Source organism: Melozone crissalis, unplaced genomic scaffold (assembly GCF_028551555.1).
Source record: "Melozone crissalis strain CALT ecotype California unplaced genomic scaffold, PUWL_Pcris_2 ptg000084l_1, whole genome shotgun sequence".
NCBI lineage: Eukaryota > Metazoa > Chordata > Aves > Passeriformes > Passerellidae > Melozone > Melozone crissalis.
Window position 1 is genome coordinate 84,206 of NW_026535861.1, and position 14,445 is coordinate 98,650.

Here is a 14,445-nt window from a genome sequence, read left to right on the forward strand (position 1 = left end):
TGATTACTCAGAGGGACAGAGGTTTGCTTGTTTTTCCTAATTCATTAGGAGGGACAGTTTATATTATTCACTTTGCTGAAATACTCAGAATTATGACTTCTACTAGACATGGGTCTAGTAGACATGAGTAGCTCATGTAAGTTGGAGATGCGTCGCAATTTAGATGTGGCTGGTAGTAATGGCAGCTATATGCCATTAATCCTGATTGCTTCTACAAAGAATTGTATCTAGGAATGAAGACATTGGTGAAAGACAGAAAAATAGAATGGATATTGGGGAATAGAAAATTAGAATTGGGTATTGAGAGTATACCTCAGCAAAATATGTAAGCAAGAGCCTTCATTTTAAAACTGCTTGAAGCTATCCTTATTTGCCAGAATCATAGAAAATGCTGAATTGGAAGGGACTGATCAAGATTTAGTTTCTAATTTGTAGAAAACTAAAGAGAAGGAACTAGAATTCACTCAATAAAAGGCACAAAGGGGAACTGGAGGTAGGGAAGAGATCTGGACAAAGACTGAAATGAAAGCGAATGCGTAAAGTTCAGAGGATTGAACAAGTGTCAGTATTTGGTCTTGGTATGCCAAATTAAGAAAGAAAGAAAGTGGTGAAATGGCTGAAGGGACTGAAATACTTCAGACAAAAAGGAGAGAAGGGAGATACAAACAGTACCAGCTGGGAGTAGCATGTACATTCCTCTGGCATTGGTGATGTGCCAGGAGGGGCTTGGGTTCTTTTTTTCCTGTTTTAATCTGAAGCTGCAGAAGATTTTGGTTAGTTTCTCTGAAAGACTAAACCAGGGCTTTATAAAAGGAAGGGTTACGTACCAGAGGTTCAGGTGAGGAGCTGTGGGCTGCAGGCAAGAGCCAGTGGGTGTGTGCATGCTGTCTGAAGTGGTGTTTGAGAACAGTGGTGTAAGAGGATATTGCATAATTTGTAGGGAGGAAAAGAAGAAAGAGGGATAGGAGAAGTCCTGCAAAATAATTGCAGTAGTTTGAACAGTGGACAGTAGGAAGTTTGCAGTGTGCATTTGTGTGGTTTTGAAGTAATTCACTTCCGCACCCATTGCTGGGTCTCTTCTTGCAAATCAGATGCCTGTTCTTTATTGGAGATAACTCTGTTTATCGTCTCTTCCTGGACATCATTGAGGCCAATCAAAACACAGTGTGGGCCACTGATCAATTCAACATTAATGGCCCACTTGGAAAGACTCGGTGAGGCAGTCAATTCTCTTTTGGGGAGCTCAGTTGGAAGAATAAGGAGCCTTATGCTCTTTGATATTATTACCTGACTTTGTCAAATATTTTCTGTCTCTAGAATTACAGTGTTTAAAAGAAACACATAAAAACATGGGGGTTTATGTTCAGATCACCCACTCAAAGGAATTTTGCACTGTATTACTTGGAGCATGTGGTGGTGGGCTGTTTCATGTCGTTTATGCTTTTACTGTTCAAGGAAAGGTTTGTTTTTACCCTTAAATGCAGGATCAGTGGTGTCTGTGAAGTTCAGGCATCTGGCTTTTTTTTTTTTGCAAAAGTAGTGGTAAGATTTTTAGCACCATAAGCATTGCTGTTAATGGCAGAAATGAATTTGACATGATGTGACTCTCTGTTATCACAGCACTGGATACCAGTGTATTTACTATTCACCTGAAAACACAGCCAAGGCAAAAGAAGTTCTCAGCAACATCAGTCATCTGCAGCCTCTCATATCAAGCCATGCAGACCTGCTGCTCAGTTCTGCAAGCCAGCGTTCTCCAGACAGCTTGAAGAACTCTTTAAAGATGCTTTCAGAAAAAGTAAGATTCAAATCCTCACTGCAATGGAAAATGGAGTAACCAAGTCTCTCTAACTGCTGGGGAGGAAGGGGGGGGGGGTTTCTGCATCATTTGACTTTCACAGCATCAGGAAATGTTAAATAAACTCAGCTAAAATAAGCATCAAAATGTTGTTATTAGAAAAATAATGTTATTTAGCATTTCTGTAGGCCTTCCGTATAGAAAATTAATGAAATCTATAAAGATTGCTTTATTAAAAAGTGTAATTAATTTAATTTCATGTAGCTTCTTCATCCTCTAGTGGCTACATAGTGGAGTTTATGAAAATATCAACAATTATAAATAATTTTGTAGTATGAGAAGTCTTTTTTTTTCATTCTCTTTCTATTATATTTCAAGCTGCTGGTTATGGGAGGTAGTTCAAGCCAGGTTGGTGTATAAGGTTTAGAATAACAGCATGATCAGAAATGGTGATGCAGCCTGGAAGGAGAAGCTGGGAAATTTGCTCTAGGAGATCTCAAAGTTTATTTCTCTTTTTCCTATTATATCTGTCTGTAGCTGTAACCTCTTCCTCATTTTAGTTCCTTTAGTTCTAAATTAGAGAAGATAATGTTCGCCGCTGGTCTCACAGACTGATAATGGAGATTAGCTGAAGCCTGTAGTGCTTCCCAGCATATGTTACCCTATAAAAATATGAGCCCTTATATGAATAACAATATGAACCCTGTGACCCGAGAGCTTGTGAAGAGTTTCCCATTTCTCCACGGGCCATCCCTTCAGCAGTATGATCCCAGTATGGCTCAATAACACGATCAGTAACCATTTCCATGCATCTTCAGCTATTGGGAAGTGACAGCCCTGTTGGTCTGTTGAGCACCATTACCCCAGCAGCTCCTCGTGCCATAGGAGGGTTTCAAATATTGATATTGAGCTTGGCCACTTGCTGGGAAGGCATTCCAGAAGAGCACTAGGGAGAGGAACATCGCTCTCAGCGGCAGATGTGTGAATCCACACTCGCTCTGAGAATGTGGAGTCGCTCTGAGCGTCAGGGGTGATGGAAGAAGGCAGAATTCAGCCTGGAAATGAAACAGAGGAATTTAAGGAGGGGGACTGTAGTGATTATGGTGTACCTCTGGATGCAGGAGGGCATTTTTAGCTGTGCATAGAAGAGTGAAGCTGCTCTGTTAGAGGTTAGTTCAAAGAAATCTGTATGCACAGGCAAAGCCAATCAGGCAAAGAAGGGTTTGTTCTGAAGATCCAAGGGGTGGTTGCTGAGCAATGTGCATTTTCTCTGCCATTGGCCTCTGGACAGGAGGAGGGGATGATTTCAGAGGCAGGAGCCATGGTACTAAAGTACTGCTTGAACCATGGCTCGCTAGAGACTCTGGCTATAAAAAGGGGACAAAAAAGACAATTCATTCAGTTTGCTAAAGCCTTAGGTATTTTACATTTATAGCTGGTGGCTTAGTTGAGTGTGTTCATATCAGCTTTTCAGGACCAGGATTAAATTGCTGTTAGTGCATGAGCTCAGGTTCCCAGAAGAAGGAGTCTCACCCCATGTACTCCTTGGATGTCTGTCTAGCCTCCACCTTTTGCTTGGAAGAGACAAATCCAGTTGTCTGAACAACTGCAGCAGGAGTGGTTCAATACCTGCTTCCCTGTCTATTACCAAATGCACTCCTAGGAAAAGGTGGACAATAGAGAAATAGGGTGGATTGCTGAGGAAGCAAGTGTGCTGGGACAGCTGCTTGCAAAGAGGGGAGGAGAGATGGGGAAGAGAGACCAAGAAACAGCTTCAGGAAAGAGAAATACAATTTCAAAGCCCTAAACTCAGTGAACCCACACAATACTGAAATTAGATCCCTCATGGTTAATTCAAAGCCTTATATTGCTGTCTTGAAATATTCTGTCTGTATAGTCTGGTACAGTACTGGAGAACCAAGACTACCAGAGTGTTCCTGCTTGCATTTAACACAGAGTAGCACATGCTCTGCTGAGTATAATGACATGATATCTGCTTGTGCTCCTGAGGCATATGTAGTGCTTTGCTATTCCATCTTTCCTGCACTTTTTGTATGTAAAAAATAAATGCTCTGATGTTTTAACTGGATAGATATTTAGAAAGTAACATCTGTTTGAAGCCATAAAAATTATTTGCCTGGTGATTAAATTCTGCAAGTTTATTAAAAAACATATCACTTGGTATATATAAGAATTCTTTCTATAATTATTAGGTAGCAGTGAGTAAATCTGAATTATCAATAATGTGAATTACATTAAAGTGTTCATGTTGGAAATGGAAGGACTGGCTGCATGGATTGAAAGTGGAAAATTAAATCAAATAATTCCACTGCTGCTTCTTAAAAGGAGCTTATTTTCTCCTGTTAAGCATCTCCATATATAATTTACAGTTTCCTGTAGTGTTTTCCTGAGACTAACCTTTTATCATCCCTTTTTGTTAGTTGATTAAGGAAGCCTTTAGCTATCGACAAGTGTATCAGCATTTGCAGCTTGCAGCAGGCTTGATAAATTAATTTTCCAGCTATGCCTATCTTTGTTTGCAGAAATACTCTTTAGTAGAGTATCTGAAAGAATTTGCAGAGTTTTTATTTCTTTGTATAGACTGGTTTTGTGATTTCAGTGCAGTTTCATAAATAGTGATGTTCTGCAAATTTAGCTGTACTGAGCTGTTAGAAAGTGAAGTTAAAACATAGACTGCTGTAAAACCAATGGGATCTCTGAATGGAATTTAATTACAGAATTATTTTAGTTGCTGCATGAAAAATGGAGTCGCACTTCTGTACTGATTTTCTTTTAAAAACTAAATTTCCCTATAAAATATTTCTATTCAATTATATTACTTAAACTTTGCAGTCCTAGTGGGCATTATTTACATCAAGCTATCCAATTCTCCTAATTTTTTGAAATGTAAAGTTTTTTTGAGCGTTATTCTGAACCAGAAACGTGAAATTTTCTCAAACAGACATTGTGGGGAAGGTAGATATTAAACCTCAGCAAAACCATGATATTGCTGTTTTTAAGGGTAGACAAGTAATGGAGTTTCAACTCTCTTGCTATGGAACTGTAGAAGTGTTGAAGAGGAGCTTTGCTGTTACCACACAACCCCTCAAATCTCATTGTGCCATGGTAAGGCAAAGAATGGTGGGGTGTGATAGCACTATTCCCCAGAGACTAAGTCATTCTCCAGGCATGCACCATCTGGGTTGGAAATGTAGAAAACTGCAATTGTCCTGCAGAGCAATTCAGGACAACGAGGAGACAGTCCTGAGAAAACTGTTAAAAAATGGCCTTTCCCTCAGGCACCAAGTTGGTAATAAGGAGAAGGAATGGGTCTGGTAATATCGCCAGGGAGATGAGTAGCGTTGCCAAGTCTAAAGAATCCCAAGTCAGGTCTGATTTTGGTTTTAAAAAATCAATAATTTTTCTTAGATGTGCCTGCAGTTCTTATTTTTAGAACTGTAGAGATTTATTTGGAGTAAAATTTTCAGCCCGTCCATGTGAAACAATTCAGAAAGCATTTTTTTGGTAAACATAATGAAAATGGGAAAGGCAGAAACTTCTCATTTAAGTACCTCACCTAGCAGCTGGAGCCTTAAGAAAACCATTAATTTTTTAGAGCCTTTCTGTCTTAAATATCTGTAAACTTTTGAGAGGGTCTTGAGACAGGAAGGCAAGAAAAAGAAGTTGAGTAGGAGTGGGTGCAAAAGAGGAACAGGTAGTATGAAGAAAGGGATAGGATAAGAAATGCAGAAACTGGGAGAAAAGACTTCCAGGAATCTTCTCAGGAGTTCCAGGGAGGTGCTGGCACTTGGCACTTGTTTGTTTTGGGGTTTTTTTGGCTACTTTTCCCTCCAGTTTTTGCATAAGCAGCACATAAGGGCTGAAGAGAGCTTGGCTGGGCAGCCCTCATTTTTGGCATTTCCTGCTGGTTGAGGCTGGATCCTCTGACTCTTATCTACATACCTTCCCACATCCCTGTTTAATTAAGATTGTCTGCACAAAGGCATACTTTCCTTGTTGAGGTGGAAGGGAGATGAATAATGCAGGGAGGTTGAAGGATTTAAAAAATACGGTAAAATGCCAGCTGTAACAGTCAACATAGAAAAATGATGCAGAGATTGAATAGCATCTTCAGAAGACCCGAGAAGACAACTTCAGAGTTTCCTTTCTTTAAAATATACAAAAAAATCAAGCTTGAAATCAGGTGTCACCTACCATGATATCTGGGTTGACACCTACCAGTAGTAAAATTTATCTGTGGAAATACTGCTTTTGCAGATACTGCTATTTCAGCATTGTAGAGTGGTGGGTTTTATTTAGAGAGATTATTGAACTGGTTAATTGTGTTTTATCTTACACTTATTCAGAAATCATCGTGCTGTGGTTGGTTACTCTTGGAAGTGGTTCTTGTTGAGGCTTGCCTCTGAGGTGAAATTTGGAATTCAAATAAAATGTGAAAAGATTGTGATCTCTGACAGATAATGTGCTCCTGTGTTAATGCTTAGAACACTGGGATTGTAGAATGTGATCTCTAAAACTCTTGAAATTTTCCTCATTATTTGTTGGCCTACTTTGTTTTCTGCCTCCCAGGCAGGCCTGAAACAAATAGCCGCTCTGCCTAAGGATAATTCAGTGTTACACAGCTTTGCTGCCATACCACATTCTTTGCTCTAACCTTTCCATTGGTTTGGTTTTTTCCCTAGACGGAGTTATTTGTGCACACGTTCAAGGACCAGCTGGTGAGAAGTGCCCTTCTAGCGCTGTACACGGCCCGGCCTGGCTGTGTGCTCAAGAAACCAGCTGTGCCCAGGAGCAGTGCAGAGGAAGGGGCTGATGCACAGCACCAGGACCATCCTGCTCACGTCAAAAGGCAGGACTCCATACCCCATCATTCTGAGTATGATGAGGAGGAGTGGGTAAGTGGACAGAAACCCTTGGCCAGTGAAACCCTACAAATTAGCATAAGCCACCTCAAGCCCTCAGTGTCCTTGTCACATGCTGTTGCAGGGGGCAAAGGGGTGCAAAACTGTAAAATTGTGCTTCTCAGATGCATCGCAGATATGCAGATTTTGAAGCTAAATTGCAAGGCTTTGCCTAAGTACAGTGTGCTGCTCTGAGACTGCCTAGTTGTGCATAGAACAGTGAAGGTGTTGAGTGTATTCTTGCCCAGACACAAGAATAGTCTTTGTTCTTACTTGGGTTGGTTTTGCTAGTTGGGCAGATTTAAGGACTGGAACAGTATATGCTGTTCACAGGGAAATGGTTTTTTTGTTCCCCACCCCCTGCAACACCCCTCTCCAGCCCTCAGGCTGTAATCATTTTAAATACACTGAATTAACCCTCAGCCCATTGCCCCTAGACTCTGTTCTTAGAAACTGTCTGAGGTTCTGTAAAAGAATTAAATACAGTGTTTGGATTTTAACATTCTTAGCATATCTTTCAAAGATATGTATTATTTATATGGCTGAAATGTTATAAATCAATTATTTTGGTGGATGTCTTCTTTAATAGGTCTGTTACTTTATTTCATACGTACTCAAGCTATTTTTATTCAGTCCAGGCTCATGCTTTGAGTTCATCACTGTATTCTCATAGACGTAAAGGATGTCAGCATATTCATCTCTATTGTAAATAATTAATAACTTGTGTGAGCTATGGTATTCCACCTAACCTGTAATTTTTTCCACACCAAAAATAAAGGAAGAAGAATATATTTCTTCTAGAAGAAAGGCAATTATTTCCAGCCCCATGCATTAAGTATTCGTGAGATTTAAACAATAAATAACTCATTATTTCATTTGTCCTCCAGTTTTAGAGCCTTTAATTCACTTTTTCTTGTTTTCTCAACAACCTGAGGGGCTGGAATGGTGCTCTTTGCTTGAACTAAAGCCAAAATGTTTGTTTTTAGCTGTTGAAACATTTAGAGATATAAATAACACAATAGTTTTTGTAAAAGAGATAAATTTTGCACTGGAAAAAGTGGCATTTGTGAAAGCTGCATTTTAATTTAGTACTGCAGTTCAGCATCTCTGAAGAGAAGATAGCTTTGCTGTAATTCATAACTAAAAGCCGCCAGGTGCTTGGTCCTCACCTATTAAACTGCATAAGTGGGTCATTTTAAACAGCATTCATTTTTTTCTGCTGAATTAGTAATCTTGATTCAAATTAAATGTATCTTTCACTGTTTTCTGAATTGAGCTGAGTCAGAGTCATTGTCAAACTTGAGACAGTATAAATTTTGGAGAAATTTTGTGATTTTTTCTGGATTTGAATGGTTAAACTTTTCAGTTATTTCTGTCAGTAGAGGTGATATGAGTTTTAATAATCAAATTGTGATTAGCACGATGGAAAGAGAAAGAATAAAGGCATGTAAAATTTGAAAAAACACTTAATCCACTGTGAAACACAACTATAAAGGGAAAAACTTTAATATATGTTGCTTTGTATGCACAATGCTCTATCCTCCTTTGCTGTTGTAGGTTTTTTCCTCACTATTATCAGTACTAAGTGTTATAAGTACTATTATAAGTACTAGTGTTACATTTTGCAGTTGGAACTTTAGTTTTGCCTGAAATCTACATCCTTAAACAACTCTTTAAGCTGACCCTTGAAGCAGCCCACGAGGGTGTTAATCTCTGAGCAGAGCTCAAAAAGGCCTTAAGGAATTATCTGAATATCCACTGAAATGAAGGCGACACAGCATCTTCAGAGTGCTTGGACGTGCAGATGCTGTGCCATACATGGCACAAGCAAAGCACACAGCTGAAGTGGTGTGTATGGAGGGTCAAGAAGTGACTGAGGAGCTCTGTGGTGAATTCGGAAAGGCTGAGAATCCTTTAAAAACAGAAACAGCCTCTGGGACTCCACTGGCTGGCAGTGTTTAGAAGGAAGACATCCAGTCAGGTGCAGTGACAGAAAGGAGTGTCCATTCCTGCTCTCTGAAATGAGGAAGGTGTCTTAGTTTTTAATGATACTTTCTGATCAGATGGAACTTAATTACAATTTTTTCAGTTGGATGAATGAAAGAGAATTATTTTACAGGCTCATTTTTAATTGTCCTAGGAGAGGTGCCCAGCTTTCACTGATGCCAAGGCCTGCCTTTCCATCTTTTCATCTGCTTAAGAAGATGAAAGGTCAGTGCTAGGCTACAGGAAAATATTCTGGAAGTAGTAAAAGATGACAATAAGAAGTGACGAAGTGAAGGGAGACGGCCCATCTTAATTGATCAGCATCGAACTCCAATTTATTGATCCAACATGCACATTTTTATAACCGTGTTAATTAAGTTCATACATATTGCAAAACCTGAGCTCATCATTGGCTACAGATTACACAGCAACCCCTCCTCTTGTTTTCAATACCTGTGGTTTGTTATTGAGACCAAAACTTGTGTTTCTCATCCTGTTATTAACTGTTCTCAAGGCCTCCATGTTTGTCACTGCTTTCCCATCACTACCCAAGGACAAGGTATTTACTTGTTATTAAAAACAAGCCTGAGAACTTTGCTGTTTACAGCTGCCTTTTACTTTTCAATCAGCTGTATATTTTCATGGCCTTTTTTCCTTCAAGCCATGTCTGAGCAAAATTCTCCAACAAAGAAACGGATTAATTTCTTCTCATGGAGAATCATAGAAGCCACTTGATTTTCAGTGATGGGAAACTGCAGTTTTACTTGAAAATTGTTCCTGCCAAACTGCAGAATTTCAACAGCCTTCTTAGATAAATGTGACTGCCTTTGGTGCAGACAGAATAACATCTCAATGAATGATAAATAGATGCCTCTACATTTTCTATCTGCCCACAATCCCAGGAGCCTCCTGTGTGGAGAAAAGGGGCTGTGAAACAGGCCCTTGCTCCCTCTCAGTTGCTTGTATATAAAAAAGCCAGATACATGATAATAAGAGTGAGCTTCCTGTCAACAGATGTTTATGAATTTCGCTTCTAAACCCTCAGGGAACGTTTGTGGGAATATTGTATAGAAATCATCTCAATGCTGGGTTAATAGTTGGTTTGAAAAAAGTGCTCTTTCCAATGTGAAACAAGGGCTCATATTTGTGTTGCTTGTGCAATAACTCCAGATGCTCTTTAAGAGCTTAATGCTTTTTTTGTGCAGGAATTAAGTTCCCCCATCACACAAAAGAAAAGGGAAATTAGATTGCTCCAACTTCTCTGAGCAACCTCACTTGCATATTCCTCAGCAACTTCAGTGACTGAAAGCTCTGAAGCTCCCTTATACTCTGGAGGATTCTTCATAGAATCCTTCTCCCCAGAATTATGCTTGTGGGCGGTAAAAATCAGTAGTTTCACACATATTGTAAATGTTTTTTCAGGATTGCTTGAAGTGCATAGAGGAGGAAACTTTTGAAGGAATCTATACCTGCCCTCAGTCTTTTGTGTCCTCAGGAGGAGGGAGCAGGGCATAAGATAAGATCCCTCTAGTCAGGCTGAAGCGAGGCATATAGTTGAAAAGCGACATTAGATTTAAATGTTTGCCTTAGCAGTGGCTCTAGATTTGCCTCCACTCAAAATCCAAGGGTTGCCATTTAAATGGAACTATGCTATTTCTCTGAGTTCTCAGTTTTCTTTAACCTTCTCTCTTGGTATTTTTGCAACTTCATTTTTCTGCCTGAAGACCTGACAAATACATAATGCTTCTGGCTCTGTAAAATACAAAACAAAGCAGTGATGTTAAATTCCCATTTTTAACCCTCAAGCAAACTCTGGTTGCTCTGCAATACTTTCAGAATGACTCAGCATTGAAACATATACTTGGAGAGGGAAGGGTGGTTTCTGTGGGTTTGTTATGGTTTGGTTTTAGTCTGATTGCTTGTCTTGTGAACAGCCTCATTACTTGTATGGCTTGGTTTCTTCCTTCTTATTCAGTGCTGCAAAAGTAGGTGCAAAAGCTTTGATTTCTGCAGCATCCAGCACCTGAAGGACCCTCCCTATATCTCTGATCCATAACAGCTCTTTCTTATGCTCCACATGATTTCTTTTCCTCTCTGCTTGTACAGAACTTTTTGTACCTCTCTATTACTTCCCTAATTCTCCTATTGTAAACTCAGTTAAGTGTGACGGTTGCAGTTTGTGTGAGAGGTGAGGAACAAAACTGAAATTGTGTTAGCTAATAAATATGCCATGACAGCAAGTTTCTCATTTTAGTCCTTGAATTAACATTTTCTTCAGCAGAGTAACTGATGTGATAAAATACAGGATATGTTAAATTATCAAAAAGAGGTTATTAAACACTGTGACAAAACTGGCCCACACAAGGTTTCATTTGTCAAGCTTTGAGTGTGTCTGTACTCTTAAGGTATCATTTAAATAGACAAGCTGCTCAGTTCCTTGCTATTAGACCTGAAACTTTGTCTGCATTATGTCAAGTTTGAAGCGCTTGTGCACAGTGTCTAAAACCATAAAATTTTGGGTTCATTTACGCTGCAAGAGAATCTCCATGAAAAAGGCTCAGGTTGGTAATAGGCTGAAGGATGAGAGGAGCAGTCGTATGCTAACATCATGAATAACTTACTATTGTCCCTTTTTGTTTTTTTTTCTGCAGTAACATGCAGTGATAATTCTGGTCTTTTCAGGACAGGGTCTGGGCCAACGTGGCAAAGAGTTTGAAGTGCCTTATTGCCATAGTGGACAGGCTGCTTGAAAAGGACAACATCAGCAACATCAAAGAGGGTGAAAATGAGCCTTCAGCAGAAGATTGCAAGGTGTTGCATACAGGCGGTAAGCAACCTCCCCTAATTTTTTTTTTTTTAGTCATTGACAAGAGTAAAGAAAAATTTGCACAGCTACAGAAAAGTCATCTAGAGAAGACTCCATAGTATCTTTGATGAGAGTGCTAATGGCAAGGTTTACACATTTGTGGGAGGTTATTTATCAAAGTACAGCTTTAATGTGTGCTCAGACTGCTTGCCATGTGCAGTTGTTTGTGCTAGAGTGTAAACCTTTTGAAACTACAGTCTTTTCTTTTTGTAGGCTGATGTAATTTAATTTACTCTAGATTTTACTTGCGTGTAGTATTTTGAGGAAAAAAAAAATTGGACTGTGTCTTACCCCATAGAAAATTTGTAAGGAAAGGTGAACATTCTGAATCAGTGTCATTCTCCTGCAAATGCTTCTGCTTTTCTGAGGTGATATACTGATTTTTATTTTCTGATTTGATAAAATTCATGTTTACCTGGATATACCTGTCAGCCTGTGTCAAAAGGTCAAATGGAATAATTCAGTGGGATGATGTAAAGAAAATTTTGTGACAAGGGTCCTTGTCACCTTCTGATCTTCTCCTTCTCATCTTCTGATCTTCTTCTGATCTTCTCCTATGATTCATGTTTGCATTCTTGATGCATAGATTATATCTGCTTAATAAGTCTAATGGGATTTTCTAGTCTGAAAGTGTGTTGCAATAAATGAAACAGATCCTTAGTGATGGTGGTAGTAGTCCTAATGGAAGGACATCAGAGCCAACCTTTGTGCCACTCTTTGGCTAAATAAATCAACTCCCCATACAAAACAACAAACCAACACAACTGCTTTATTTTGTACAGTTTTTTATAGTTTCAATTTTCTTTTTTTTCATTGTGCATTTTATCCTGTGTCTTCCCTTACATGTTCTCCACGGAATTTAATTACATCATTTTATATAAAGACTTTTAAAGTTATCAGTACTCACTTGTAATTTATTTCTTACACAACAAGAATTAAAATCACTTTTAAAGTTTTATGTCATTTGTGTAGTACTGGTGAGATCTGTGAATTCTGGTTGTAGTATTGATTTTTAATGCAGCTGTAACATCTGCATTTTACCAGTGTGAGAGGTTTATGCTGGAGTCCTGGCATCCTTGTTTTCAGTGCAAGATGTGTTGGACTTGATTTTGTGTGATTTGTTCAGAGAGCAGCTTATTCCTTATCTGTTTGGTTCTCTAAGTTTCTGTCTACCAGGCATGTAATGTTAGACAGGAGGGTGATATAATCTCTGCTCTCTAGTGAAGGCTTGCAGGTGAAAAATATCAACACAGCTTTCTACACCTTTCCCGCCTTCCTCAGAGAAAGTACAAATATTCAACAGCTAGGTAGGTGTAGTTTTGAACTTGGGAGAATCCTTAGATGGTGGGCCTTTTACAGACTTTTACAGACTTTTCCCTAATTTCCTTCACTCTCTTCAACCCCCTGAGTATCTCCTCTGCTATACGCCGTGTTATGGATTTAACCAGCACAGGCAAATGAAATATTGGTTACAACTTTTAGGTCACAAGCCAAAAACAAAAAAGGAAAAAGCAAAGTTGCATCATTTAAAGTACTGTAATAAGGCAGCCATCAAGTCATCAAGTAGAATGAAAGGTAGCTCTTGCTTAGCAATAATGATAATAGTGATGGTTAGAAAATTTTAGATGAGCTTCATCCAGCTGAGAGGTTGTCTTCTGGAGCTGGTGGGCCAAAGACACAAAAAATATCCAACTGCTATGATGCTGGAATAAATCCTTGCTTTTTTCTTCATTTCAGAGCCATCCCTATTTCTCTTGAATAAGTACAGGTGTCCTTCAGTGAGAGCAGTGCTTTTGTTGAGCTGTCCTGAAAGTTCTCTAACACTCCCTCGCATGAGAGCTGCAGAGATCTGTGGGGCAAACTGCTGTGTTTTCATGTCCTTTTTGAGTAAGACATCGTTTTAGGAATGCCTTGGACAGTTTATAGGACTTTCAAGGTCACATAGAGATGGAGACGTTTTAAAATTGCTTTCTTTTATAGGACTAACTTGAAAGATGGAGCTTTCCGAAGAGCTTTCCAGGTGTGTGCCAAAGTTGGTTCCCTAATGATTTTCAAAACTTTGGGGCCAGAATTTTTCATGCTTGACTTCTCTATGAGAGTGTGGGTGTAGATGTTTGTTTTTCTCTGCATCTCCCTCTCTGAAATTTAACGTGAAACCCTAAGGCTGCACTGTGAAGCAACTACACAGAGGTTGAGATTCCAAGTTTACAGTTACAAATTTGGCTTTAATTCTGCTTCATTTTAAACTTGAAGCCTGATTATGAGTTCACAGCATTTTCCTAGATACAAAATCACACTGTGTACGCCCATAGATACATTTCTAAAATAACAGACTTTTGCACTACTTAAAATTCACAAACGTGACATAAATGAAAAGCTTGCCACATCTTGCTTATATATTATACATAATTTGAGCATATTTGAGCATAATGTATTTCATTAATACTGCAAATATATGGCACAGGTTGATCTTTAAGTCTGAAACTGCTTTAGTTGATACTCAGAGAAATTGGGCTGCTTTTGTAAGAAAAAGAATGCAGAGTTTTGAACAAAATAATAACAAATAAGCCTTGAAGTATGAGATTAAATTTTTGCTTATTTAGTGAACCTGACTGGTTTTTTGTAGCATATAGCAATGAAAGACCTTTCAAAAAATGCACATCTGTTCATTTTAGATGATAGAAAATATTATGACAATATTTTGATGCAATAGCATTTTCATATAAATTTAGATATTGTTGTAACATATATTCAGAGTTTCCTAAAGTAGGTTGATATTTGCAGTCTCAGTGACTATGGCATTGTGTGGTCTTACTCTCTTTTTTCAAACATGTTTATATTTGTTGTTTGGAATCTTTGTAATTGGAGATACT